Here is a 27,958-nt window from a genome sequence, read left to right as displayed (position 1 = left end):
AAGCTGAATTAGTGCTAGATGGGTAAGCAGTGGTAAGCCAGGACAGTGCATAACAAACAGCAAATTAGTCATGACAAGGCCCAGTGCACAATCTAAAGGAAGCTGTTGATCACCAAGATACTTCACTAGTAAAAATAGATCAAATTTGTGAAAAGACCACCTGGTTACCATGTGTTAACTTCCTGAAGTATAAAAGGAAACTGGTGTTGGTTCTGCTCACCTGGTCATTCCATGTTCACAGAATCATTAGGGTTGGAAGGGACCTCTGGAGATCATCTAGTCCAACCCTCCTGCCAAGGCAGGGCCACCTAGAGCAGGCTACACAGGAACATGTCCAGGTGGGTCTTGGAGAGGGACACTCCACAACCTCCTTGGGCAGCCTGTTCAAGACCTCTGCCACACTCAGTTTAAGAAGTTCTGCCTCATGTTGAGGTGAAACTTCTTGTGTTCTTCCAGCCTTCAGTACATCACTAAGCAGTTGCAATTTGCACTGGATTAAAAACTGTCCTGAAATAAATCATTCTAGAACCATCCTTTGTAGTATCCAAACTACCCTGAATTGGCTAGTCATTTTGCACAAACTCCCTACAGGCTGAAATGAATCAATACATTAGCATGAGCTTGTGGACTTAAACTTACTACATCCACACAAGAGGTATCACCGTCATATAAGTTTTCTTGGTAACAGAACTACCAAAAGCCTCATGTTTCAGACCATGTCCTTGCACGTAGCAAGATACAACATACTTCATTCAGTGTATCAATTAGCCATGAGATAAATGCTGTGAACTATTGTTCTAGACTCATATCTGAGACTTACTATTCCTGTTTTGGACCAAGTCGCACTTCTCAATGTGTGTCTGCTTGCCTTGCACACATGAATAGTTGATTAATAACAAGTTTTCATGTCTCTCCATAATGCTTATTTTTCTAGTCAGACCTTTTTTTTTTTTTTTTTTCCTCTTTAGTTCACCAATAGATGGTGTAGAAAATGCTGATAATTCTGTAAAGATTCATTCAGATCATAGCTTTATTGTAGATAATTCTGGCCTGGAATAAGTTACATAATTTGATAGCAGCTTTTTAATTGGTAAATAAAATAAAAATACATTCAAGTGTCTTCACTAAACAAGTCATTTGACAAAAAGACTTCCTTTTACCTCAGCCATTCTTTGGTGCTCAAGCATTAAAGAAAAATTTTTGGAATATACTATTGTACACAGCTGTTTGGTAGGAGGAAGTGGGGGTGTCTTCAGTGAAACACATACGTTTTGCATGCAGAGACTACTATTTTTGTTGTGAATTAATATTCAGTTTTGTTAAAGTTAAAGTGAATCAAGAAGAAACAAGTGTTGCGATGAACAGATTCTTGACAGTTACCAATTCACTGACAGTAATTTCATGACTAAATGTCCTTGTTTAGTATATAGCTCGCACAATTAATGGCAATGTGTACCTCTCAGAGAATAGCATGAAATCCAATATGATTCAGGGATTTATTTTTTTCCTTTCCAGTATTATATTGTTATGCTTTATTATTCCTGAATATCTCTGTCATGAAATGTGAAATTCGATTTGTTTGGATTTATCTATTTGGCATTCTTAAGCTTTGTGACATAGGATCTACAAGTTGAATGTAAATGTTCTTTATATTCATTTAGTACTTCAGTACCATAGTCTTCAGTGTATAAAAGAACCAGGCTTACAGAACAGAGTTCAGACAGAATGAATAATAAAATATGCTTTCTCTTTAGATGTGAAATGGATAACTACTGTGTAAGTGTAAGTTTCGTAATTGTAACTCTCTTGCTCTTACCTGCTTCTATCCTCCCTCCATTCTGTCCAGGATTGTCTTTCTCTAAAGTAGCGATTTGCACTCTTGATCACTGAATGGTGATCTTATAATGCCATTGGAATCTGGGCAATACGGAAACAGTCCTAGAAATATCATGACTCAGGCATTTACTGTCTTGTTCTGCTGTGTCTCTTTACTGCAGGCGATGAGGGGTTGAGGGGAAGAGCTGGTGCAAGGGTAGCCTTCCTGTGAACAGAGGAGTTTGCAAAGATATCTTCCTTGTTCATTTGCAATCAAATCCTTACAAATTGTTCCACCTGAGGACAGAGAAGACCTCTTACCAGGGACTAGGGTGTCTGCTATAGGCCTGTGGAGGTAGATTAATACCACTTGGCTAGAGGAAGGTAATTTTGATTCATGGTATAGGCAAAAGGATTTCAGTCTCTTCAGGGAAACATAAGCCAGAAGATTTTCAAAAAGTGAATGTGCTTTCTAATCTGAAACCCCTTCTGTAGGCAACCTGAAAGTGCTACTGTGCCTGGGCATTTTTAATTAAAAAAAAAAAAAAAAGAAAAAGTTATGATTTATAACAAGTTATAATGCACTAGCACTAATATGCCATAATTAGCAATGAAGTCCATTCTCATTGCACATAAGAACGACTGTGCTGTGAAGAGTTAAGACTCTTTTCTGCTCAAAGTTTTTGGAGCTCTCCCCCTCCCCTATTCTTGTTCAGCTTGTCTGCCTCTTTGTAAATAATAATAGACCTAGTGGGAATTGCCTGAACCTGCATTTGCTTTCGCTTAAAAAAGGGAAATAACATTTTACTGAAGCCCATTTCTCCTGGCTGATTGGAAGAGTGACCAGGTTGCTCATGCTGGTGGTTGCTCATGCTTCTATCTTTCCCTATGCTTATAGCTTGAGTTTGCTGTTTGTTTTGCACATTTTGCCATTCTCCCAGTGCCTTGTTAAACATTTTATGCCAGACTGATGGATAAGCAGTTGATGTCTGTCCTTTTCATCCAGCCAGATATGACTCTAAATAAAATACCTGCTCTGAAGGAGAAGAAAATTGGGAACTAGAAAACCAGTCAGCCTTTCAACTGAGCAGCAAACTGCAGTCATACATTTGAGGACAGATTTTAATCCCAGTCTTGAACCACAATTCAGCTGTATTTTGACAGGCTCCTGGCACCGGGAACATCAAATACAGCTTCTGAAAGAGCATTTTTCTGCTGGGGCCCTTGTGTGGTCCTCCTGGCTGTGACCTGAGGATCCCAGACTTATCATAGCTCCTGGCAGCTGGACTGGTCATTTCACAGAACTAAAACAGATTTAAAAGTTTTTCCTCATGCTACTTTTTTCCTTTAGTTCTGAACTACTGAATTCCCATTTTTCAATAATATATTTAAAACAGGGTCTGAAGTGCTTGCTTTTTTTTTTCTTTTTTTTCTTTTTTCTTTTTCCTTTTTTTTTTTCTTTTTCCTGTTTATAAATGAAAGTTTTGCTTTCATGGCACTTTTTAACTTCAAATAAGTCAGTCTGAACCTTTGATATGCATTTTGCAGTCAGGGTGAAATATGAACAATAAGATGGAGTTGCAGGCTTAAAGACAAAAATATCAGTAATTCTGTTAGTTATGAACCCAGAAGGTCTATTGCAATTGCCTTGATTGATCTTTTATAGAAAGCAGTTCATGGGCTTTCCTTTAAATAATACTTACTTGAAATGGACTCTAAGGCAGGAAAAAAATCTGATTATGATTTAAAAATATACAGTCATTTTAATAAGAACTGTCCCTTTATCATTGTGTTCCTAAAGCACATCTGAGCCACATACTTAACAACAGTTTCATCTAGTGCCATTTCAATCCCCAGTAAAACTTTTTGATAACTTATTGCAAAAGCTTAAATAATACCTAGGGTCCTTACGGGACTTTATATTATTAATTAAGCTGAAATTATTTCTTATTTCCTAAGTTAGAGGTTTTGTAGTAATTTTCAGTCATTAACCGTCTTTGTCTTTTCATTTTTCTGTGTATTTGGATTTCCTGGGAATGGCTTTGTTTGTTTGGAATAACAAACTTCTTAGTTTTAAGAAAAACAGGGCAAGACACAAATAACTTGGAGATTCCTGACAATACTTGCAGATCTTTTATACTGAAAAATGTGAAATCATTACATTTACCATACAATATACAATTATAGGAAGGAGAGAGAGTGCTGGCTTATTGGTTAGAGTTTTTCTTCGGTTTTTTTTTTGCCCCTCCCATTATAGAATTGATACAGTATCTCTGGCACCAGAGAAATAGCACAAACAAAAATTCAATTTTTTCCAAATAAAATAGTCTTTAATTGTTTTTCTCAATAAGGACATCTTCCACCTCCACACTAATAAGCATTCTTCTGTGCCTCAATAACTACCCACTCACTTTTTCTCTTTAAAGAATTGGCTGTCCCAATTACCATTGAGAATTTTCAGTCTCTCATTAAATTCAGAGCAGCAGGCAATTTAATCAGGTGGTGATCAGTGTAACATTACAGAAAATGACCTTTAGAAAGTGTATCTTACAAATTTGGATACTCTGTTTTATCAAATATATTCTTAGTGTTTAGTTCGTTTACAGTTCCATTTGGGGGAAAAAAGTGACTTGTAGACAGCTCTGGTATATGTTAAAAAGTACAAAAATATATTTCTCTGTATTATTTGTCTTCAGTTTGAAGTGTCATCTCTTGCACGTCAAGCAAATATGAAATTCCCCCCATTTTGGAGAAGTTTAAATCAAACATGGAGCTGACTGAGGACGTGGGACATGGGCTACAGCGTCATTACGCAGATGAAAGCCACATTCTAGCTTTTCTTTTTTTCCCCCTAGTCAGAGTATCATTTCCCACAGTTGCAAAGAAGGAACCCTTTTGCAGATGGAGGTTTTACGTTACAAGTTGTGACTCAGAGCGTCCTCGTGGGCTGTGGAGCGGAGCTCAGGCATCCGTGGGAGCTGCAGAGAGCGGAGGGTGGTGCTGCAGCCGTCACCCCAGCCTTCTGTGGGGCTCCACGGGCTCTGCTGCGTGGCTGAGGACACGGCGGCTCGAGCAGCTTCTGGAGAGCCCTTTTCCAGAAATCCCTGGAGACTTAAGGCATCACTCTGTCAAAAAGCGTGCTTAGTCTAGGGCAAATACAGAGAGTAGGAGAGCTGCCAGGCCAAAAAGAGTTTCATGCTGGTATAGCAGGGTTTGGCATGGCTTAGTCGTAATGAAGCACGCTAAGCCATTTGGTGCCTGCGTTCACTGGGAGTTGATAAATTATAACTACTCCCCATAGATGAGACTTTGCAAATTTAGGTTTTAGTTTAGCAAATTTAGTTGCGTAGTACAACCAAGATCTAAAGGGACTGTCTTTCCCTTATTGTATTCAGATCACAAATTCACAAATTTGGGGGTTTAATTTTTTTTCTCCCCTCCCTGTTCGTGAGACTAGAAACACATGTAGCCCTTAAAAATTCAGGAATTTGAAGCCTGACCTGTAGATTCAAAAGCCTAAAACAGCTCAGACACAGGGCTCTTTGTGGGTAATCTAGACCAGTTAAATCTGTCCACTCATATGCCATTTGGAGGCTCTATATCTAGAGTCTGCATCACACAAGGTGAATAGCAAGCTGAATAGGTAGGATTTGACTTCTAAGAGAGTGCATATATTGCCTCCTCTCCTCCTCTAGCAGTAATGTAAATTGGGTTTATGCCCTGGGCTATAAGATCCAATGTATTTTATACTTCTTTCTTTGACAGTAGCATGCTCTGAGGATCTAAATATCTTTTTCATATTGTATTACATTGAGTTATGTAGTGCAAAATTATTGAGCACTGCCAGCTAGAGAGGAAGAGCTGTCATCCTCTTCTGTGCATGTTGATTTCTGAATTCCTTTTAACATCATCATCATCATTTGTTTCTTCAGATAGGCCTCTCCAACATACATGTATCAGAAATATGAAAGTATTTATGTCAAGGAAGTAGGACTGCAAGTACATTGTAAGAGGCGTAAATGAAAGGTGTTACTCTTATAGCAGTTCTGTCTCAATTTTGATGATGACATCTGAATCAATTCCTTGCACAAAAAGAATACCAGTTTCATGAGATCAGAATTAATGAAGATGCACCGATTTCTTTCCTCTGTAGATTAGAGAAATGAACAAAAAACACTATGCCAAAATATGCATCCCCCTTCTATCCTTTCCTGTATATCCTGAGTACACATCCAGGAAGAGAAGTTGACAGTGAAGCAGTATTTAATAATCTTTCTTTCATAGTTATTGAATAACAAAGGTTTTCAGCAAAATGAACCTCAGGAGAGAGACCAAACTCAAGAGCAACTAAGTGGAAATTAAAAACCAAAAGAGACAACTTTCAATGGCTATTTACGTAAAGAGAAGTGAAATTTCCTGTGCTGTCTTCCGGATTGAGAAGAACTTTTACAAAATATGAAACGAGGACATTAAAATACTAGCCACTGATTCTCAGACAATACTGTAATTTCTTGAATATTTTAGGATTCTGCTTGGAGCTGTTGTCTCCAAGCAACACAACAGGCAATGTTGCAATGTTTCATATGACTGTAAAATATATCTGCAATTTTTTTCACTTAAATGGTGAAAACCTAAATAGTGCTAAAACCTTTGAAGACACCTATGTTAAACAGTGGGTTGGTTGGTAAAAGCCAGAAGATTGATTTTTCACTCCTCACTATGAGACTCAACTGAGAACGCTCCTCATCAAAAAACAACATTGAAATGGGAAAAAAAGTTAAGATTAAGAAACAGTACACTTTTAATATCTTACAGCACCTAAAATTATCAATCAGTTTTTTAGAAAGGATATTGTGTTTATTAGAGCGTGGTATTAAGGGTGCACCTTCATCCTTATTCAGAGATGTGAATTACTGGCTGTGTAACAAGAGATGAATTGAAAAAAGGTCTGGAGGGAACTTTACAGATGTCCTAGTCATGAGAAACTTTGCAAAAAGCTTGCGAAGCTGCCCACAGATTTGAAGCTGTGAGAAATCTGAAATGCCATGGATGACTATGACACTGCTGAAAATTGCTGAGGTTAATGGGCTGCATGGTAGGTATTATGAATGTCACTTAACTGCACTGGTTTCACAGAACAGAGTTTTCATCTTCCAATAACGTTAATTATGAAGCATATGTATTCTGAGACAACATAATGGATTCTGTTTTTCCATTTGTGAAAACACTTGATGTTTATCGGTGCTTAAGGGACAGCATACTGCATAATTCTGCTGTACTTAATTTTATATTGTACATAATACAGCACTACTTTTTTTGCTTGTCAGTAGAACATCACAGTTTTCTTTGTCACATTAGAATAGTAAAAAACTGTTCTCACTTTTATTATAGTCAATGAACCTCATTCAATACTTTCGTTATTTTGGAAAATGAGTGAAGGCTTCCTTCAGCCTGGTGAGTATTCTTTCTGAAGAGTATCAGTCTGATCTTCAATATCTGAAAGTTTCTAATTACTGTGGGTTTTTTTCCCAGCAGGTCTCCTGTCTTTTATCCCCTGCAGAACTAATTTGGACTAAATCAAGATATAAGCAAACTTACCAAGTATCATGTAACTAGTGGAATGGACATAAGAGCTGGTAGATGGCAACAGCTACGGAGGGTAGAGTTCTAACATTCAAAACAATCTTAACTCATACCTCTTCTTTCTCATCTGGGAAATGTAGAAGAGAGCCTTTCAGGTTTGCTCTGGATATGTAAATGTGGATCTCTTAATAAAGACCACTGAAAATTTGTATTTGTTGGTTTTGGTGTTTTGTTCTTGTTGCCATGAGCAAATGAAGGGAGCAAAGACCTCTTTCATTGATGTACGTCACAAAACGCTTTTTACAGAATGATAAGATTCCATCAAATATTTGTTGCCTTTGTGCAGAGAGATACTACTCTAAGATTTGAATTATTCCTAGATTTTTACTGGTGCTCCCTCGCCCCCATATAGTTGATGCTGATTGTATGAGATGTCTCTCTTCCCCGCACCCCATAACCCACTTTCAACTGACTGAAATGTTTGGGATTGAGAAACATTTTTCATTTACTATAATGATAGCAAATTTTAGAATATAATAGAGATTGACTACATTATTTTAGGAGCTGAAGATCCTTTTTGCTGTAATGTGTAAATCCTATGAGTTTTTAGCAGGTTCAAAGCTGAAGTAAAGTACATATTCCAAAAGTTTTGTCATTTGAGCTGCATTTAGCCATTTCTGAACTATTGTGAGTAAAACATTCCCTGCCTCTACCTTAGAAGCAAGGAAGCATTGATTTGGAGGCAAGTGCTTGAAGATGTGCTCTACTATTCATCTCTGAGGTACTAAATTACAGAAATTCCTATAATGTTCCTCTCCTTCATGCCCATCCCTAAAAAAAAAAACGTTTTATAGAAGGCTTAATTTAATAATATTACAACAGTAAAATTCACAGCTACTGCTCCGCTCCTTATTCAGTTGCTGTCTGTCCTGTGAGTACTTCCAGACTGGATAAAGGGTAAGATTCTCTCCCCACAGTGGTGCGGCAAAAAAGGGCACACTAATTACATATCATGACAGATTGGTTTTAAAGATGTACCTCACGAAAACGGTGGATAGAGAAAAAACGAAAATAATCGTTCAGGAAAAAATGTGGAAGCTGTTGATGTTAAGTATGGCTAAAGCACTGCAATTGAGGGAAAACCCCATTGGGTGCTCCTTATGCTTGTTCTTAGTGATTGTGTGGCTTTGGCTTCCTTTGAATGATCTGTCTGCAAAGGTAAAAAGTAACCAAAATGCAAATTTTCTTTACTGAACTGAGAAATATCTTTTAGCCTTTTACACATACACCTTTTGAAAATGTCTTTTTAATCCACAGTTCTAATTTGGCTTGGACTCAGTCTTGTGTGACACATCTTTGAAGTTGTTTTGAGTTAGATATATATATATTTAGCTTAGTACTGGCTGAGAATTATCTTATGGTCTATGTGAGGTGAATGCAGTCCCTGAAAAATGCCATTGGGATAGACAGAAAGCTATTCAATTTCATTATTTTCAGAAAAAGATGATTTTCTCAGCCCAGTAAGGCTGATCTTGCTACTTCATTTAGAAGGGTGGCCCCATTAACCTGCATGATGTGCGAAGTATGAGCTAATGCTACTGCTGCTGTCAGTGCTCTTTTGGATAGAAGAGGCTAAGAGCCTGCAAAGTGCAGGATTAGTTTCCCTTTCATTATTATTGCAAGTAGGCATGCTCTGTAATGGGGCTTTATAGGGGAAAAAAGTTGCCTTCCTGAGTCCCATTAGCCCAGAATTCTTGCTTCATTAGTGCCGATGCCCAACCCCCTGGTTGGGCCAAGGCACCAGGCTGCCTGCCCTTGTGTCCATGGCTTACTGTAGAACAGAATAGTTATTTCATTTGGAAGGGACCTACAATAATCATCTAGTCCAACTGTCTGACCAGTTCAGGGCTGACCAAAAGTGAAATCACATTATTAAGGGCAAGCATGTTTTTAAGGCCCTGTATACTTACATACACTCAACGTGTATGCTTTTCTCTTGAACTCCTCAAAGCCAAACAGGTTATGACTACAATTCTTCTTTGAAGGAATGAAAGGTCGATTATAAAACTGTGGGAATAACAAAGCATTTATCAGAACTCTGTGCTGTCAAGTGTGTGTGTGATTGAAATGGTCATATGTATCCTTTCTTTTCCCTCCTTGTTGGCTGTATTGCACATCTTGTCACTGCAGCTCAAATTCAGAGGCTGTGTTCTGCACCAAATGCTTCAGTCATGCTGGAGTCATAGCAAAGACTTGCACCCTGAAAGTTTTATTAAACTGTGTCATTCAAGAAGACTATGTTAGGCCCGGACATGTTTGGTGTTTAGGCTGATGCTTAGGGAGATCCCACCAAACAAGGTAATCCTGCTGTTCTAAGCAAAGCAGGAGAAACCTTGAATGTTCAATGTAAGAATTCAGAAATGAGATATGTGTTATGAAATGTAGAAGCACACCTATTTGTTTAGTAGTTTTTGAATGCTAGAATGTTAAATGATATTCTTACTGTTATCAGCACACAAAGTAGAATGTAATATGCCATTAATTTACCTCATTCAGTGAGTTTTCAAAGTTTCTATATTGAAAGCCAGTGATGTGAGACTTGTTTTCTGTGCTACCTTTTGTGGAACCCTTATTCCAAGGAGCCTTAGGACTCTGGATCATAAGAAAATCACTGAGCTCCTTCTACTTGCTAGAAAGTCTGACATTTTCTTCTGTATTTTTTTCACTAATCTCTGTCTCAGTTCTGTACTGAGTCTGTACAAAGTCACTGAGGAGGCAGGAACAGGGTCTCCCAGTAGGCAGCTGGTTCCCTGACATCTGTTTTGGATCAAGAGGCTACAGGATTTGACTCTGTAGTTCTTGGAAATATATGGTCTCTCCAAGCATCCATCTCCCTTCATATGAAATAACAATAAAAAGAATATATTCAAAAAGATATTTAAGGGGTTAAATAATTAGTGTTTTGAGTAGCTTAATGTAGAAGCACTTTGTATGATTAAGTACTGCTTTAATTAATTAGTTTAGGAATTTGATAATGTTCTTTGTGGGCTCCTGCAGCTGTTCGTGTAGAAGAATGCTGTTGGGTCTTCCCATGGGAGTATAAAGAATGGTGTGCCCAGAACACAATCACAGCCCACGTCTCAGCACCTCCAAAAGAGACTGGACTCATTAGCTAGTATAGAAGTTCAGTTACTTTGTATGTAAAGATGTTGGAGCCCAGAGGAAATATTGGTGCTGTTCGACAGGACAGTGTACTTGACTGTCCATGATTGAATAGTGACTGCCTATTTTCCTGGTGCTCCTCTTGGTCCTTGGGACTGATAGACCAGATACCTGTCTTAAAGTATATCTGCTATAGTTCTTGGTATATAGTATCCTGAAATAAAATCTGGGGGTCTTCCCAACTGGTTCTTTGCAGAGAGCTTGCATCCTTATTTGGGCTACTTAGGGGATGTCAAAGGGATACAGCAAGAGTCAGACCCAATACCTTAATTCCCATCTAACTGATAAGAAATATAAGTGGTTGTGCAAATTTGTACACCTACACAATAATGGCTTAATTTTCCAAGATGCTCTTCCTGCTGAATATTACAGATAAGGTCCTATTTAGAAATGCAGTGCTGACTGTGATGGGTATAATTGCTAGTAATCATGCCAAGGGCAAGTATGGATCGCTGTCCTTGTACGTTTCAGGAGTAAAGAAAGAGAAGTCTTTGGTAAACATAGCTGTTCTTCAATAAATGAAAGTTAGAATTGCAGTCTCTTTCATGATAAACTCAAATAATCCATGTTCATGCCAAGCTTAGATTTTGGAGGCAGCACCCTTCAATTGCATGGGCAAATGTACATTTGGATAGTAAAAGTAGACAGTGAAGTGTAATTTTTGGCAAGAAAATGCTGTTTTTTCTACACCTTAAAGAGGAAAGGGAAGAGAGATTATTTCTTGATAGAGTGTAGATGTAACTCTTCTTCCAAGCTGATAAGCTTTTGCAAGGTGTTACTGCTTTCACAGAATGGTTGAGATTGGAAGGGACCACCAGAGGTCATCTAGTCCAACCTTCCTTCTCGAGCAGTGCCCTGGGACCACCATGCTTACAATGCCTCAAGTATTTGAGGAATTTTAGCCACAGGGGTAGTTCCCCAGTGTCGGAAAATCAAGACTGTCTAGCTGTAGGTGGGTAGTCACCTCTGAGCCTTAAATTTAGCCTATTGATCTGTGCAGATGCTGAATCTCAGGTCCACTTTTAACTTTTCTATACTTTGTATCAGTTCATTTGTGCTCATCTTCAGTTGGTAGCTCTCTGACTGCTGGCTAGCATGATTGAGCCTCATTCCAGATTGTGGCTTCTAGATGCTATGGAAACAGAAATAAATATTTTTTACCATTTTTTGGTATTTCATATTATGTAAGTGCACTAGTAACAATGCATGGCACCGGGAATGCAGTAATTGAATGTGCTGTGCAGAGCTTACTCTTTGTTGCTTAGCAATTAAATGTATGCACGCAGCAGCAGCACTGACAAACATGCTAATAAAAGGTGACAAGTTATATCTCCAGAAAAAAATTACACAGTTAAGGAAAAAAATCTCTGTCAAGATACAGGAGCAGCAGCAAATGGTACATACTCACAGATCGTGTCCCTCCTGAAGGCAAGATCTTCAGGTACTGGCCACTAGAGGGGCTGAGATGATGAGAATAGGAGGTATCCACATTTATAGCATGGGCTACAGACACACAGTTGTGCAAACATCATGGTAAGGCTTTTTGTTGTTGTTGTTCCTTTATTATTTGTACATATTTTTTATCTGTAAAATGTCTAGAAATCTGTTCTGTTTTCTCTGTTTCATTTTCTTTCTTGGTGTTCAGGTTTGCAGATTTTTCACAGTATCTCTTTCAATCGAATTTCTGACTTTCCTAGCAGATCCTTGTGTCACAGTATAAGGTTTTATTTGTATAACATGATGCAATCTATCATGTTAACCTAAATACATTTCTCTATAAAACTGGTTCTTTAAGAATACCAAACTGTTTATTTTTCCTTTTTTCCCCTGAATTCAGAGCAAACATGAAGCAGAGGAACTGCATTGTAGGCTGCAATTCTCAAAAAAGCCCAGCATTTAAAGACTGCTTTCTTTCTGAGATTTGGATGTTTAACCTTTTGCTCCTTCTCTCTGATCTTTAGTCTTCTTCTAAAATCTCTGTCACTTATGTTGTGCTCTGGAAATGCACCACTTCTTGGACTGGTTAATACTTATTAAAACACTTGCTTTGCTGTGGATAAACATAGTTGTCAGGCTTATTTTAGAGCTTTTTCTAAAGCAGCTTGACACATTGTTGCATGAAATTCTTTTCACTACATTAAGAGAATCATTTACAGGCTGGAAGTAATTGCCCTTAAATTGTTTATTAATGTCTTTGGTATTTGGCAAATATTTCTAGTTATGTGCAGTATTTCAATTCTTGTTCTTCTAGCAATTCTTTTTGGTTTTTAGAGGTTTTCCTCATTAGATTTCTGCTCACCAACATGCTGATTCTGCACTTGACAGTCTGCCTGCATAGTGAATTGCAGTTTCTGGGCCCAATTTTGATCTATTTATATTATAGTCATTTCATTTTAACTGAATGCAAGTACTAATTTGGCCGTACTTGCTTTCAGAGTTATCTCAAGTTGTGCCAAATCATCAGACAGTCCATTTGGAGTTTGGCGGGCTTTGCTGCAGCTCCTTCATTTTTGGTCAAGTGCTATTGAAAAGTGCTATTTATCAAACAAAAGTAGCCTAACTTTTCACTCGGTTCAACATCTCAATTTCCTGTCCTGTGCCTTAGCAAGTGAGATGGACCCTGAATCAGTGCAGATCAGATTGTATTCTGTGTAAATAAAATGAATCCAAACTTCTTTTATTTCAGGTACTGTACATCTTAATAAAAACATGCAGTAAAAATAATGATGAAAAATCAGAATATCACTTCTCTTCCCTGGCTTCTTTATGAATGTATCAATAGAACAGTAATTGAGATAATTTTGTGCACAGAGCAATGCTGTCATACAATGCAAGCAGCAAAAGGCTATTTAGAGAGGTTTTTCAAGCTAGCCCTCCTTATGTTCGCTTCACTTGTTATGTTTTTTCAAAAAAGGAGCCTTATAGGGTGAGTTAAGCAGATAGGAATTATCCCATACAGGTGAAACTGTATGTCAACCCCAAGCCAGCTAGGGTAAGGAAATGATAGTGCAAGCTAGACAGGGAGCAGAAGAGCAACAGATCATTGTGCTAAAATACCTTGTGTGCATTTGGTTATGATCTTTTTAATGAGATGGTTTACAACTTGTTCAAGACATTGAATCAAACACCCGGAAGAGGAAAGATTTGCATCTACTGGGATGATATAAACCCAGATTTTCTTAATTTCTTTTTACCTCTTCCTCCTACTCCAGTAAATGTTATCATGTCAATATAAGCTTTGAGAGAATCACTTTGATTTGTGAAATGCTCTTCTCCAAAGGCTGCATTTTGAAAGCTATTTCCAAATAAGCCTGTGCTATCCAGAAGTATCAAAATATTTCATGCCCTAGAAAGATTTTTTTAAACATATTTATGTATTCATTCCTTCCCATGTTACCTGCAATGACATGCAAATACAATGTGTGCATGTGTGTATATATGTATGTATGTGTGCATAGATAATGGAATGTGAAAAAGCAAATACTTTATAGAAATGTCTGCTTAAATGTCTGCCTGAAAATTCATGCAGTATATTCTTTTTTAAGTAGCCTCCTCCTGGTAGTGCCTTCACTCAGATTCTCACCATTCCCATATAGTGTTCTGTAAATACCCTGTGAGAATGACTAGCAGGGAGGATGATCTTGCATAACAGGCAGCTGACTAATTTAGACCAGGAACATTGATCTACAATGACTGAAATAATCTCAGTCTTGTTCCGATTTTGACATTTGAAGTTCTGGGATTGCACTTGTGGATACTTCTGTAGTTCAGTTTCCGGAAGTCACTGTTCACATATTCTACCCTTTTCAGATAGAGTAAGAAAAGGATAAACCATTCCAAATATCACAGATGGGGTAGGATTTTGTGTGTCGTGCGTGTGTCGTGTGTGTTCCCAACACTAAGAAAGGGCTGTGTTAAATTTTTGTAAATTATCTCTACCCTATGCCACTTCTTTAGATATATACCGTAATAGACCATCTTCTCCATCTTTCCACGTATGCTATCTCGTCCTCCATGCTTTATTCACCTTTCTGAGCACTGTCCCTTGACTTAAGCTGTGCTTCTCTTTTATCCGATTAGATTAATTCAAGTTTTCATAAAAAGACTGCCTCCAAAAACTTACTGAAATAATGAGTCTGTTGTCCACCTCTCTCACCTCTATCTTCTTCAGTTTTGAACCACCCAAGTAAAGACTGGGACTGTGGGGTATCTTTCAGCGGTACACTAATGTGCCTCTTCTGTGGGCACCTAGCCCCCTGGTTTTTGAGACATTGATTTCAATTAGTGCTGGACGCTGCAAAGCCAGACACTGCAAAGAGGCATGGCTTGCTCTAGGACTGGTCTGTCCTGGGTCTGAACCCAAGGCACGAAGCTGAGCTTGCAAGGTGGGAATGTCTTTGAGCATAAGTGATTGCTAATCAGTAGATCTGCTTGGAGGTCAGCTTCAGTGTTTTCATTTGATTGATTGATACTCAACTCTTAACCATGGCTGTTTATACAGATACAATGCCATTGAATAGTATGTGTATGTGTTTGCAAACACATGTGAGAGTTTGCCACTATATGCTCTTCATCTGTGCTCTTGCACTTCTGTTGGAAGAGACCTTAAAGAACTTTAAATGTGCTATTATACAGGTGCTACATAAATAGACATATATCTTATTTTCTTTGCTACCATAAAAATATGACTCATCACTGCAACTAATTTTGTATTGAATAAAGGTGAATTGGATCTGAATTCCTAAAGCAGGAAAAAGTCAGGGAAAAAATGACTGTGTAGTTTGCTAGTTTTGTTTTAAGCAGTGAAGCCCTGAAAAACCCCAGTGCTTCATGAAATATATGCCCATTAAAAAATCTCCAGAACTAGAACTGCAGAATCGTTGCCTCTGCTTCTGTTTATTTAGCTTTGTATTCTTATTGCAAAATACATATTTTAATGGGTAAAACAAAGAAAGAGAAGATGTTAAGAAATGAGTAGCCAGGTCTGCAATTAAACTTCATAGGAAAAGGAGCAGTAATTTTTTCTTTTTTCTCTACAAATATGTCTTGCTTACAGTAATCAGCTAGGCAGTTTTAATCTTAGATTGGTTCACATTAGCTGCTTATACCTAACTTGCAGAATGCATCATTATGAAAAAGGTAAACTTGTTTAAGTCAAAATTTTCTTCCTCACTAAAAAATCACCAGGAGAATGTGATGGGTAAAATTTAGAACACTATTGTATAATAAATGAGTAATCTGAGAAAATGTAATACATAGACAACAGTTTCTCCTTGCTGTGCTGTTGCTCAGATACACAGCTTGTCTGAATCTAAATATATTGATTTATAAAAAGTGCATATTTGGTGATACATACCCTGTCAGCCTGAAAAACAGTGAACAGGAAGAACAATATTGATATAACTGGTTGCCTATTTGAATAAGCCTTTACAGGAGTACAGCAAGCTGCAGTGGAATGAAGCTTTAAAAATTACATTGTGATACATGTTTTGGCCTGCGACTGGGAGAAAGGGGAGTTCAGACACATCCACTCAAAGGTGCTTTTTTATTCCTGATCAGTGCAGAAGAGGAGCTTTTCTGTGAGAATAGCTTGGCACAGAGCCCATATTCCAGCAATGGAGAGGATGCAGTTAGACTTGCTGATCAGTTTCAATGTGTGTGACTTGGTGCTCTCAGGCTCCTTAACATGATTAGTATGTTGCTGGAGATATTTGTTCCATCAACTGTTAGAAAAGAATAGAATCATAGAATCATAGACTGGTTTGGGTTAGAAGGGACCTTAAAGATCATCTTGTTCCAACCCCCTGCCATGGACAGGGACACCTTCTACTAGAGCAGGTTCAAAGCTCCATCCAACCTGGCCTTCAACACTGCCAGGGATGGGGCAGCCACAGCTTCTCTGGGCACCCTGTTCCAGTGTCTCACCAGCCTCACTGTGAAGAACTTCTTCTTAATATGTAATCATCTAAATCTTTCAGTTTAAAGCCATTCCCCCTTGTCCTATCACTACATGCCCTTGTAAAAAGTTCCTCTCCAGCTTTCTTGTAGGCCTCCTTTAGGCACTGGAAGCTGCTCTAAGGTCAGAGCAGCTAGCCCAGCTGACGCAGAGCCTTCTGTTCTCCAGGCTGAACAACCCCAACTCTATCTTCATAGGAGAGGTGCTTCAGCCCTCTGATCATCTTCATAGCCCGTCTCTGGACTTGCTCCAACAGGTCTGTGCCCTTCTTATGTTGGAAGCCCCAGAGCTGGGTGCAGAGCTCCAGGTGGGGTCTCATGAGAGCAGAGTAGAGGGAGAGAACCACCTCCCTTGACCTGCTGACCACGCTCCTTTGGCTTACTGGGCTGCAAGCGCACATTTCTGGGTCATGTTGAGCTTCTCATCAACCAACACCCCCAAGTCTTTCACTGCAGGACTGCTCTCAATCCATTCTCTGTCCAGCCTGTAGTTGTGCTTGGGGTTGCCCCAACCTTGCACTTGGTTTGGGTGAACTTCATGAGGTTTGCACTGGCCCACCTCTCAAGCCTGTCAAGGTCCCTCTGGATGGCATCCTTTCCCTCCAGCGTGTTGACTGCACCACACAGGTTGGTGTCATTGGCGAACTTGCTGAAGGTGCCCTCAATCCCAGTGTACTTTATTCTTTGTTTAGTAGAGAAAGCCTTTGCAGCAGAAAAGATTGTAAACATCCTTTTTGATAGTCTCACCATTTAAAAACATTTCTTTAACTTTGTATTAACTTCTGGTGCTCTGTTTGCTACTGAATATAGATGTGCTTATCAGTATATTAGTGGGAAATACTTTGACCATCTATTTCTGACAAGACACTAGTGGTAAGGAGTTCATGAACCCTTTACTTTTGGGACCCATTCTCTTCACCAGAATGAGAGTAGCCTTCAATATGTGGCATTTTATGGATGCTGCAAAATCGGTCTGGCAGGCTTAGTGTTGGAGAGCATTCAAAGAAAGAGGTTTCGGGGAAAGCTTGGGTTTATTTTCAGCTGCTCAGACCTTGCAGAAGGTGAGGGGGCTGAGGCTTGCTCCCTTCCGATGTAAATCCCTGCCAAGCTTGGCGTGCTGTCTTGAGTACATGCTGACCTGTGGATAAATAAAAGACATTAGAGTCTCAATTATGCCATTTTAACAGCTGAGGGAATATTTGCCCTCTAGATGGAGCTGTCCACTTGCGTTATAACAGAGTCGACTACAAGCATACAGACTGAAGACGAAATCTTTCCCCTGAAAGACTGATCATCCGAGCCCTGCAACCAGCAGATGCCCGGCTCAAGCATGGCAGTGGATAACAATTACAAACTCTCCTCTGCCTGTCTTACAGATGTGGGTGTGGTAGAACAGGCTGCAGGGCAGATTTCCCTGTTTATAGTAGACTTCTTTCCCCTGCTTCCGTCCCTGGCTATTTTCTCACAGGCTTTATCTCTACTCTCTCTTCCTGTTCACTGCTTGCAGCTCACTTTGTCTCTTAGCATCTCGCAGGCCCACAAAAGTTGCCATTTCCTCAGCTTCTTCATTGTCTCTTTAAATCTATCTGCCAGCTGTGTTCTATGTGATAATGACTTCTTTATAACTGTGTTTTCTCTGTACTGTGTACTGAATTGTTATGATGGTGAATCTGCACTCTACATGTCTGTGCTTTAGGTAAAGCAGGGGCATGTCTTTTGTGTGCTTGTAGCTTTACTTTGAATAATTTCTAAAGCATAATTCATAGCTTTACAGGTAATTTGATTCCTAACTTGGGTTAGTTTAATCAGAACAAGGTCAGTGTTTGTCTTAAATATTTTCCAATTACAAATTTTCTTGTTTATGGATTAAGATACTCTGCCATATCTTGCAAAGCTGCAGCTGAACTCCTGTATGAAGCCGCATTTAGGACTGACTGTTTGGTTCCCAAGAATCTGGGGCTGTGAATTTTCATTGTACTGGGTATATGTGTTCACAAACAGAAGAAAATATGTATCTGTGCCAACCAGCTTGTAACGTATTTTAAGTAACTTAATAGTTAGTACACAGAGGTCACTTTATTTTTTTGGCATTTCTCCCAGGAAAGAAGACAGGAGCACAAATAACTAGGTAAGAGTAACGGAGAACATCTTAAAAGTCTCAGTAGCACGCTCGCAATAAATATCAGCCTTTTGGTGTACTCACCTTTCACAGTTACCCAGCTTTTATAAGCTCCTGCTAAAATGCTGTTCTATTTTTGCCAAAACCTGGACACACTTGCATTTGGTAAGACTTCATCAGAAGGGAAACCTTTTTCACATTCTCATTTATGTTGAAAAATTTTGAGCGGAGAATTGTTCAGTACTATTCATACCACTTTCTATGACTTAAATAGATAATGATGACTTCTTTGAAGGCATGAAGTAGTTGCCCTGTGACGTGTTTGTCCTTGAAGACTGGAGATTTCAGACAGTGGATTAACTTTTAAACTAACAGCTGAGTCCTTTGAACTTTCCTCCCTCTTCAATGTACCTAGCTGCTGTAAATAGAAATTATGCATGAAAAAATGACCACTGCTGATTTGTTGTTTCATGTGACATTTAATGCATTGGCCAAAGTCTGTTAGTCTGAAAATGAGGGATTACAGGAAAAGCTGTTTTTCAAATGAGTTAAGAAAGTAATGGCATGGCAGACGGTATTCATAGTTCTTACAGGCTGGAAATCTGATTTGAATACTAAGTGAAATTTGCATATCTGTCTTTTAGGAAAGCATTTATGATTTTGGGAAGGCTCTGCCTGTGACTTTTTGGTGGTCTTGTTTGAGTACTTGGGGCTGGCAATACTAGAAGAGATTATGTGGGATTGGGTATCTTCTTTACCAACTATAGCTACAGTTCAGTGTAATTTCTGCTGAAGGTTTCAAATAGTCTACCTGCATGTCCCATTCCCAGTGAGCACTCTACCCTTCCTGAAAAAGGGGAAAAAGGTTCTCAGTGAAACTTTCTCAAAAGACCTCACTAGGGTATGAAGAGTAATATTAAGAACTTGCACCTAAAGGGTTCATGAATAAAATCAGAGACAGGAGAAAGTGAAGGGAAATAGTTGAACTGATAAAATGTGCATTGATTTACCTCTGTCAGATATGTCACCTGGTGACTAAAGGCAATTAGCTGTAAGGCGGTATTGAGGGGAAAAGAGGAAGAATAGGCTACTTAGAGGTAGGAGCAGTGGCAATGATGGTTCAAGCAGCTTTTCAAAATAACAAGCAATAGCAGGGAGCATAATCACCTGGCATGCTGGGAGGAACTTAAGTAGAAAGCTACCTGCAATAAAAGAGTAAAAGTAAGAAACATTTTTTAGTGACTGTCTGTCATGGTTTAAGAGCCTGAACCCAGGACACTGTCGAGGACACAGGTACTGGACACAGTTTTAGAGAGCAGTTTTATGGTATACCAAAATGACAATGAATTCAGGAAGTATTACGAGTCCTAGCCAGTTTGACATTTATATAAGAATACTGAAAGGAAGAATCATGCTGATTACTGTAAAATAAAGCAAAATAAACAAACAAACAAACAAACATCTATGTATAGCTATTTCTTATTACAACAGATATAGAATCTAATCAGGGAAGATGAACTTTTAATTTTGTTATAAGTGGGAAGATTTACAATAATACTAAGTATTATTCTGAGTTTGGCTTGCTAAATCCCCAGCTACTGCTTCTCTTCTGGCATCCTGTACAGCATTTTCTGGGTTTCGGCTTTGCACTGGCCAAGAGCAGAGAGCTGTTCCGCACACAGTGGTGAAGCTGGGGTCTAACAAAGCATATCCACCGCAAGGTTTCTACTGCAGTAATTGACCTCATGCACAGACGTGTAATAATAATATGCCTCAGCTAAGAGTCTAAACTTAAAAAGATAAAAGCAACGCAGCTAAAAGGCTTATAAACCGAAGATATTTTTTTGTCTGAATAATTTTGGTGCATTTGGTGAATTTTAATGCTTATGGAAATGAAAGATTTTATTGGAGGAAAAGCAAGTGTAGGCAGTAACCATAGTGACTTCTACACGTAGCAGCTTTGCCAGTATGCCTCAATTCTAGTCTGCAAAATCCTAGTTATCAAACATTTGTAGGTTCTTATAGGGCAACCACAATGAAGGGTTGATGCAAGGGGGCTATGGTCCTTTTATAAAAGACTAGAATCAGAGGAACACAACAGTCTTTTGCCAAGTTTCTCACTGAGGTCAAATCTAAATTATGAAAGCATCAAAGGTTTCCACTGTGAATATTTATGTTATTGCTGATGCTTTTCCTTTGCGTGCTGGCAGGGTTAAATAATCTATCAGTGATACCCGCATTTTTGTCATATCATTCTCTGGCCCTCAGCCACACTTAAAGAAGAGCCACTTGACAGATGTACTGTAATATGCTTTTCTGAGCTACTGTAAAGGATTTTACTTCTTCCTTACCACTGTTAATGAGTAGTCTTGGACACATTGTTTTTCTGCAAGAAACATGAAACCTAATAGCAATAATCTACTGAAAAAATATTTCTACTATTTTGTTTTCTATGTCAGGAATAACTTCCCTATTTTTAGTAGTCATGCTAAGCAGTCCTTTCTCTGCACATTTTAACTGCCACAGCTTATGCTAGAAACCTCTGGATTTATTTAAGCTAAAAAAAATGAATTAGCAGTTGTAGTGCACGATGGCTTGGGAACTTTCTTTTGGAATGGGAGCAAAACAGAATTGTAGGCTGATTGAGGAGGCAGAAGATCTAACTGCTATTACGTGAAATTATTCTATATTTGTGCATTGAATAATGCAATATTGAGTATTGTGTATAATTTTAGTAAAGTATTCTGGGGCTTTTTGCATGAAAAAAATGCAGTTTCCCTATCCCTTGTTGTGAATTTTTTTTTTTCTCCAAAACAAGAAGCATTAAATATAATTCAATCAGTTTCTAAGATAAAAGGCTAATAACATAGGCCTTGTAAAGATTGTGATAAGTCATAATAACATATATTATTATTTTGAGGCATGTAAATACATGCAGCTGTTTATTACTTTAACATGTAAGGTTGAAGAGGATTTGCATCAAAATGTGGTTTTAATGCATGTTGTGGCATCTATTGTGCCACATTTCCTCCCATTACCACTGTACCATGTTTTTATGTCTAGCTCAGATTTGGCACTGGGGAAAAGTATTGTAAATACTACAGGTTGTTCCACCTTTGAAAAACTTGCCAGTGGTACTCTGATACTTTAGAGTTTGTCTTTTCAAATTGGTAGGGGACAAAACCAATATATAGTGAAGCTGTTGCACATATTCATTATGAGGTAAGGTCTCAGAAAAAGCCCTTCAAGGAGGCTTTGTAAAACAGATAGTAAGAAACAGTCCTTGCTTTGAAGACCTTTCAATATATTTAAACAAAACAAAAAGATATTGTTTTCCTGATTCTATTTCAAGTGAAAGCGCCAAGGCACGTTTGTCCATCTGAACTCCGTTTTCTCGAGTTTTGTTATTCCGAGATGCTCAAAAACGGCAACAAAAAATACTGACCCCTATATTTTTTTTCCCCTAAGAGTTAAATCATTCCATCTCACTTAACTAATGTATTGATTGACTTTATTGAGTCCATAATAGTTCTGAGTTTATGAGCTGTGATGCCTGGAAATGGATTAGTGCCAGTGCCTATGATGAGTTATAGCCAGAAGACGACTGTTTTGTCCAATGGCAACATTTGAGGTTCCAGAACTTGACTTTGCTTCACCTTCAGAACAAAGTTTTTCATCGTGGATCACCGTGTATCAGCCAGAACAATGCCCTGAACGTGACATCAACCCCCACAACATGTTTTGACTTGAAAAGGTCCAAACTCTGGTATGCTAGCATTGCAGTGCAGCATGCATTTAATATTGGGCTTACATAGTTGTCATATTTGCATACTGGAGGTATGACAAAGCATAAATTATGTCAAGCAGAATTTTGTTTACACACTGGACAGTCAAGACCTCATCATTCTTAGCAAATAGACGGGAAGTGTTAACAACAACTTGTAGGGTATGAACTTCTCCTGGCTGTGATTTGGAGACAGCACTTCCACTTGGAGCCTCACATCAGTGCAGTGCTCCTTTGGGCTCACCAGCCCCTGAGAAAGCCTTCAAGCTGTCTGCAGCTGCTGACACACGTCTCTCTCTCCCCTTGCCTAAAATCCTGTTTATCTGCTTTTCTTTTACCCTGATGCTTTGTTCTTGGTTTCTTACATGAAGCCAAATCTCAAGAGCATAGTTTTCATATTCCCTGGGGTAAAACCTCAGATCCTCCTTTCTTCTTCAAGCAGGAGTCCAGCTTGTATTATAACTGAAGTAAAAATAGTTAAACTCAGTAAAGAGGTAAGTAGAGGAAATCTTATTCACCATTATTTCCAGTAATTTAGACTTAACAATTTTGTTGGGGTATTTTCACCTCAAACTGTATGACTGGATAAGGCTCAACCAGAAGCTTGATCGTGGTAGATTCAGTACTTACTGATATGTTATTAATCTTAGTACCTGCGGCTGAGCATGAACTGTAGCAAGCTTTTCACAGTATAGATCTCACATATGTATAAAGTGGTTTTGTCTGATTTTGAATTCCCCAACAGATAAGAGAAAACTATTCTTGGTTATTAACAGTGCTTCTGCAAACATGCAAGCATTTACGCCATGCACTTAAGTCCTAAAACCTCAAACCAAGACATTACCGTAATTCATGGTTACCGAAGTCAAGTGTGAGGGTGGAGGTTCTAGATTCAGAGGAAATGAATGTTTTTTCCCCTTACAAACAGCTGACATGAGCATGTCATAAGCCTATAGTCTAGTCCCAGGGTTTTTCTCTGTAATGCTGCTACTGATCATATTGCCAAACTGCCGATACAATTGTACTGCTTGAAGATATACTGGATTCTTCAGCTTTTCAAGGGAGAACAGATTTCTTGATGTTAGATTTAGCCAGAACCTGATCATCCTTTGATCATCTTTAAATCCTTCCTCTGTTGTTTGTTTGTTTGGTTGGTTGGTTTTTTTTCCATATATTCCAGAATGATTTCTTAGAGCAGCATCTTCAGTTTTGTTTTGAAGTCTACTGGCCTTCTTTCAAAGACACCAGGAATGTGTAAAATCCAAAACCAGATAGGAAAAGATTGTGTCACATCACTTGTTCATCTATTTGAACTTAGAAAATTGGAAAGGAGAAGGGGAAGGAGAAGTCAAGGCAAGAAACACAGGACTGCAAGTGAAAGAATTGTGTTTGTCATGGGGCATACATCAGAAAACAAGAAGATAGAAACATAAAAACCTGTCATTTATCACAAGCCACTGGTAACTATTTTTACCCCAAACAAAAAAGGCTCAGATGGTCTACACGGATATTCTCACACCAGTGGTTTCTGAGGCAGTGCCACCTGGGAAAAGTATTTGTAGGTTTGTTAAAAATAATTCTCCTGTTATAAAGTTTGTTAAAATTTAACAGTGCAAATTTGAGATACTTCTTAGCTGCTGTAAGCTTGAACATCTCTCCAGGGAGAGCAAGTGTTTACTGTTTGTTTTCCTTTTCCAATAATAATTTTGAGATACCAAGTTCTTGGGTACATTCCGAAAATGCTACTGCAAAGAAAAGGCTGGAATCTCTGAAAAGGAAGAAAGAAGAGGTAGGCTATAAAGAGCCTCTAAATTAAGTCCTCTGGAGATGTTGGTAGTAGGAAGAAAACCATGAACTTTTGCAAGCAGTCTCATAGTCTTTAAAAGAAGGCATTAATTGTACTTTTTTTGTGTTATCGTTGGTATATGGTCTTTCAGGACTGTCTTTCTCTTCATTGGTATTATTGCCATTCTTCAACCCATGCATTGAAGGCCAGCCAGAAGTCAGAAGTTTTTGCAGTTGCCTCCAAATGAGTGAAGGATTGTTATTCACAAAGCTGTCCTGCACACAGGTACATCCTCCACCTTGGGGATTCCAGAATATAAAGAATTTCTGACATGCTAAATTGCAAGAACCCTCTGTTTTTCATGTCACAAGTTTATGACCCTACCATAGCTTTGCTGGTCAATGTTAGGATGATTTTATAACTTTAATCTTCAATGAAGAAAACTATCTCCATAAATAACCTGTCTGCCAATGGGAATGTTTTGTCACAACAGCTATAATTTAGAGAGAATCCTGATCTGAAATGCTCTAAGAATTAGATTTATAGGCTATGACGATGAAGCCTCCCAACCATCTGACCTTTGGCACTTTCTGCCAGCCATCATACGGTATCAAGGTCTATGGTAGAAGAGAGTATTTAGTTACTGCTTATAATAAATTGTATTTTGCCCAAACTTCTGGCCCACAAATATTTCAACTTATCTTCTTTTCAAAGCAATGGGGAGTTCCACTGAAAAGAAAATGACTTCATAAAATGCACGGTTTCAAAGGCTGAATGACATCAGACAGAACTTTTCTATCCATTTCTTCCAGTCTCTCAAATAATGGTGATTTATTTAGGAGGGTCACTAGATGCAAACCATGGTTGTCCCTTATCAATCAACAGCTGGGCTAACCACGCTTTGAAAAACGAAGACAACCCCTGCCCTTAAAAATTTTAAACATTTCTGCTCTCAATTATTTTAATATTGATATGGAAATGAAAAATATTTGTTTTCCCATCAGAACATGTCACTTTTTATTTGGTAGATTTTTTTTACACCTGTATTCCTAATGGAGTGTGAAATTAAAATGAACATGCATGTTTTCTTTGAGAGATCAGCATTACAGCTGATGATATAGAAATGAGCTTATGAATGGGGCTTTTTCCTGATTGTTTTAGCCATTAAGTAATAATTTATTGTGATTATTATTCTTAAGAATTTATTGAGGTGTGATATTGGCAACAGATATTTCTAGCTTTTTGTTGGGTGGTAGGATTTTGACAAGTAATTAAAAACTGCAGATTATTATTCATCATTATTATTATATTATGACAAATTACATTTGGCCTTATGAGGCTGAAATCCCCCTTTGGAGTTTTCTGTGTCTTGTTGAAAAGCAATAGTGATAAATCTCAGGGATTTAAGGAAGAATCTTTGCTTAAGTACAGCACTGTGACGCATCTCGTAGTAATGTCTGTTCAATGTATCCACTCAGTTAGGGTCAGCTTCTCAAGAGATTTTAGACAATAAGTAGACCTGGCTAAAAGGAGGAGGATACACTTTTTAGCCCTTTATATTTTTGATCCTGGCTGCAAACATTAGAAAGGACAGCAGACTAGAAATTCTTTGTCCAAGACTCTTGCTTAATTTTCCAGTTTATTTGCTGTAGAAACTAGAGGAGGTGCATGTTCTTAAAAGGCTTTTCATTGCCTTAGTGTACATGCTCCTTTGTAATTGACATACACAAGGGGTCATGTGAGTAATACTATTAAAGGAAGCATCACACAGTGTGCAGTAACTGTTTTCTTACTCTGTTTCTGGAAAAGGATGACGTGTAAAAATTAATTTTATTTGTACTGATTGTTGGTTGTTTTCAGTTTAAAGGAAAGCACTGCAATTCTTGTTAGGTTTTTTTTGGGGTTTTGTTTGTTTGTTTGTTTGGGGTTTTTTTTGGTTTTTTTTTGGTTTTGTGTTTCCCCACAAATATATTAATAAGTAAGTAATAAGTAAGTTACAGTGACACTTACTTGAGATGACAGGGTTTCTTGCTACGTGAACCAGCAGACAAGCACATTTGATTGAAGCAGTTTGTTCCATCTCTATGTTAAAGAAACAACTTACTGAAGTAACAGTAGATGTTTTAGAAGGTAGCATCCTTCTGTCTCCTGCCTTTCAGAATGGAATTTCAATAATCCATTGGTGGTTTATGACTTAGATTTTAATTCTAGTTTGTGGAAAGCCTAGACATTTTAAAGTAGATCCAATCTGTTTATTCTCTGCCGAGGAATGTGCAGATTTATAGACTGGCCTTAATGCCTACAGAGATTTAGTTTCCAAGTATGCCAGAAAGAATAAGCCCCATGAAAGGAAGGCCAGCAGGAATTTCAGAAGTGGCCAAAGGACATTTAGAGTTATGTTAGGCTATCTGAGTGGGGTTTATAATCCCAATTGTAAAGAAAAGACTTTAAGAGGGGTAGAATATTCTGTTGTGTTGTCTGTGGTTTGATCAGGTGTCCACTGCTTGCCTAGCATTAGGTGTTGTGGCTTATGACAGTCTCCCCCAGACTGAATAACAGTTTTCCTTTCACTGGGGTGACTTGTCTTTTCAGTATAATCCTTCAAGCCATTCCTGAGATAGCAATATGTATGTGGTATCTTCTCACAGTATATCCCTACACAAATGGGAAGCATTTGGGAGTGATGATCCATTCTCTGTAGCACTATCTCTTACAAAGCCTAGAGGCCTTTAAGCAAAGATCAGAATCATCAGAGCATCTTCCACTGGACCATGTCTAACATCCTCCTCTGCATAGGAAAGCTGCATTCTAAGCTCATCACTGTGTGCTTGGTAAGCTCAAAACTAGTTTAAGGAAAAGTGGTGAGATCCTTTGGCTCAGATGCTAAAAAAGTTATTGTTTTAAGAAAATGCACACTTTACTACTATGTCCTGGAACAGCCTTAAAAGTTTTTGTACATTACGAAGAAAATCTGACATTTGGCATTTCCAAAGGCAGGCCGAATTTAATGGAGCAGTGATGAACATTCTTTTTAGCTATTTTCTGTTTGGTTTTGTTTGTTTGATTGATTGTTTTTTGGTTTGGTTTGGTTTGGTTTTTTTCCTATTTCATCATCTTTTAGCCAAGAGAGAAACTCTGGACCACCAGTTACACTCACACACACTTCCACTTTCTAACTATTTCTTGTGTTATCTTTATCTTTTGTCATGGAAACACATGTTAAATATTTATGCCATCTGGACACACAGAGTGTATGCTTTTCTACTTCCACCCAGTACTGAAATGAAGGGGTTATGATCCCCAGAGTCAAAGCTACATTTATGTCTTTGCCTAGACAGCGTATCTAGAGAGATCAGCTAGTGTTTTCTTGAAGACGAGCAAAGGAGGATGGAGGGAGGGTGAAGGAAAGCAGTTGCTAGTGTCTAAATTGCTATTCAGTGCTCTGAAATGGTTTTCTCCATTGTTTTCAATCTCTGAGGAAGGAGTTCTCTTTAGGATGCTTTTAGAAAACCTGTTCACTTTTCTGCTTTGACAGCATAGCTGTGTCTTGGAGCCATGAATGCTGTGCTCAGATTTTGTTTTCACCCCATCTAGACCTAATGTGAGTCACTGTGGTGGAAGTCAACTCTTGAAAGAGTTGCTTTTATTATTAACATTTGCATTGCTTGCTTTTGGGACCCTCCTTATGTGTAAT

The 27,958-nt window shown here is 38.3% G+C and overlaps 1 protein-coding gene across 6 annotated transcripts in view; it reads left to right on the top strand.

The window, feature by feature from the left end:
• Nucleotides 1-27,958, top strand: part of DLGAP2 (DLG associated protein 2) — a 463,956-nt gene that overhangs the window by 101,359 nt on the left and 334,639 nt on the right. The window contains exon 1 of one of the 6 annotated variants that reach the window (XM_030490189.1): nucleotides 12,096-12,153. The exons of 4 other annotated variants lie outside the window; for them this stretch is intronic. The gene's annotated coding sequence lies outside the window, so the exon portion shown is untranslated. Of the gene's footprint in view, nucleotides 1-12,095; nucleotides 12,154-27,958 lie in introns of those variants that run through there. One more of the 6 variants, XM_030490191.2, reaches the window with a different exon arrangement.

Source organism: Strigops habroptila, chromosome 6 (genome assembly GCF_004027225.2).
Source record: "Strigops habroptila isolate Jane chromosome 6, bStrHab1.2.pri, whole genome shotgun sequence".
Taxonomy (NCBI): domain Eukaryota; kingdom Metazoa; phylum Chordata; class Aves; order Psittaciformes; family Psittacidae; genus Strigops; species Strigops habroptila.
This window is presented reverse-complemented; position numbering and strand designations above follow the sequence as displayed.